Genomic DNA, 2,903 nt, shown 5'->3' with positions numbered 1-2,903 from the left:
CACTTATTTTTGGTGTGGTGTACTGCTCTTTCTTTTGGTGACCCTTTCTGCGTCTGTGGCGCTTCACATCCTATTGAATGTGAGGCGAGGAAGGTGGAGGAGCTTGAGTAGAAGGAAGAAAAAAGAGATGTGATTGAATTTTATGAGTCTGTCTTCAGAGAGTTTCCTGACACCATTGATTTATCTTTCCTGGGGGAAGTGATGTATCGACTTATGCAGGCTTATGCAAAGGGCTAGCTCGACCCAGTTTCCGGTCGCTAGTTACTGCTACGAAATGAATCCACGAAGACAGAAACTAGGGGCGTGGCGTCAAAGAGTGATGAGGATCAGGTAGTCTTGGGCTGAACGTTGAAGGACTTGCCCACTAGACGCTGGATCTGGCGTCCTGGGTGTTGGCACAAGTCCCCGCGAAACTGGATACGCCAAGGCTCGGCTTCGTCGATCTCTCGCAAGGCTTCCAATAGGATCGTGGGTTCTGGGCGATGGAGGTTGGGATCCTCCAAGTTGGCTTGACGGGATACGGATCCCGGAAACGAAGCCACCTTATCCCCGCGTCGGGGAAGATGCAAGAAGGATGGATCCAACAAAATATCCACGTCACACCAACCGTCCTGGATTGCCAACACGAGGATCACAAGGACTCTCTTCCAAGCTCGGCCAGCATGGCTACGTCGGTTACCACGCTGCTTGTTGAAGTTAGACAACCAAGTCGAACCCTGCAGTTGATTCCGAGAGATGGGGAACCGGTGAGTGCCCTCCCATATAGCAACCCGGTGCTAGGCGCGGGAGACGCACTACGCGGACGTTTCGCAACTGATGGATCTGCCCCACTTACAGACGGGAGAGGAGCAGAGACGCTGGCAGCACGAGAAGGTCCCGACAAGGCAGGAAGGGGATCCGACACGGCAGCTGTCACCAGCGCCAGTCGTCGACGAGCCAAATCCCGCTCCGATAAGCCACGATCGCGCTCCAGGACCAGCTAATGCTGCTGAGTTTGGGCTGCAGCGAGTTGATCCCGGAGTGTCGCGGCGGTCGCATCGGCTTCTTTCAATTTGTCACCTGGATGGACAATAACGAGTGAATATGGCGTTACTAGCAAGGCCTAAAAGAGGATCCACGTACTCTTGCGGCGAAGCTTGGATTCCAGCTCTGTTTGTGCACGCTTGGCAGCCGCCCACTCGGTAGCCGCCTTGTCCCGCTGGAGTTCGCTGTCCGCCAGCTTCGCTTGGATCTCGTCGCGCAATTGAGTCATGCGCACGAATTCTTCGAGCGCGTAATCTCGTCCGGCAGACGCTTTCTCGAGCGACTCCTTGGTGTCTTGCAACTCCTCAGAGAGTTGAGCCAGGGCTACATCTGGCGATGAGGGAGGTGGATTTGGCGCGGGGGACCCTCTACGCGCCGACCCTAAGGCGGATCCGCCATGGGTGGATCCCACATAGTCGTTGGTCACCACCTCCTCCTGGGTCAGACGCAACTCGTCACGGAGCCGGTCCAAGCTCGCATCCGCAGCTGCCCCAGCAGTCTGGGAATCCTCCAGATCCCGCTCGAGGTCGTGGATCCGGGATTGGAGCTGGTGGATCTCCGATCCAGCGAGCACCATCTCCCTAAGGAGATGGTCGTTGTCATCCCGCATGACATCTCGCTGACGGGAGGCGCGATCCAGCCGTCCGGTCAGGTCGCGGATCTCGACCGCCTGATCAGCCAACAAGAGTCGCAGGTCCTGCGACCGAGAGGCCGCACGGTGCTCCCACCCCTGGATCTCCATGGCCTGGTCATGGATTTGGGCTCGCAAGGTCTGGAAGTTGGGTAGTGTGCAGAGACGCAGCTTGGTCTTGGGCATCTTGAGCCGTCTGGAGCTCCGCCGTCAGGGTTTGCACCTGATCGGAAAGAGCCTGGGCTAGAACCCGCAGATCGGTGGGCGACATGGAAGACGGACTGACCGGAGGTGTGGTGGATGGGGCCTTGCCCGACGATTTGCCGGTACGCTTGGCGGGAGACATGTGTCGCGAAGGGGAGAAAGCGGTTGTGGATGCTGGTAATGCACGCCGTGAACGCTGTTGTGCAGCGCCGACAACATACAGGAGGCGATTGTGGTGAAGTGCTTTTTCAGAAATAAGAGAATGGGCCTGACGCGGGGTCACTATCCCGAATCAGTGACAATTTCAAGTGATTAGAGAGGATTTGGGTTGGCTGGCACGGATGCAAGTTGCCGGTGGTGGATTAGCCATGACGAGCAGCACCCCGTATGGAATGACGATGGATCTGATATGAGCGACGTACGAGAAGGCAAGATCCACCAAGACTTACCTCGGATCCACCCTTACCTGGATTCACTAAGATGGATATGGGATATACTATACAAGAGTGGATCGAGTGTGGATCCTATGAAGGAAGAATGGTAGGTCCCATCCGAAGGTGGATCTAGTAGCCACGGCTAACGAGAAGTCAGAATCCACCGCGAGGTACCCCGGATCCCATACTTCCGAGTTCGGGTCCAAGAAGGGAGAATCCCGCATAGAAGGACCTGGATCCAGGGTACAGGGATGATGGATGCAGTGGATCTGGAACCTTCGTGGGACAATGGAGATCACAGACGGTTGCAAGATGATGTTGGATGATTGGAGAGCTCGGATCCACGGCGAGTGTACAATTACAGTGAGGTGGATCCAAGCGACCTGGATCCGGATGAGTGTACCCATAATAGGGTGACCATGATGATTACGTCATGGATCCGGTGGATCTGAAGATAACACAGCTGGGATGATGGTTCAAGGGAAGAAGGGACATGCAGCCGAGCCTGGTAAGGGATTTAGCAGATGAAAGACATAGAAGGTAGAAATCCAGGCAGGCATAGGCTTAAATATCAATACAGACCTCAATTTGCACAGTAACACGCAAGTGCC

Source organism: Phytophthora infestans, genomic scaffold, assembly GCF_000142945.1.
Source record: "Phytophthora infestans T30-4 supercont1.5 genomic scaffold, whole genome shotgun sequence".
NCBI classification, from domain to species: domain Eukaryota; phylum Oomycota; class Peronosporomycetes; order Peronosporales; family Peronosporaceae; genus Phytophthora; species Phytophthora infestans.
Note: the sequence above shows the minus strand (reverse complement) of the source record.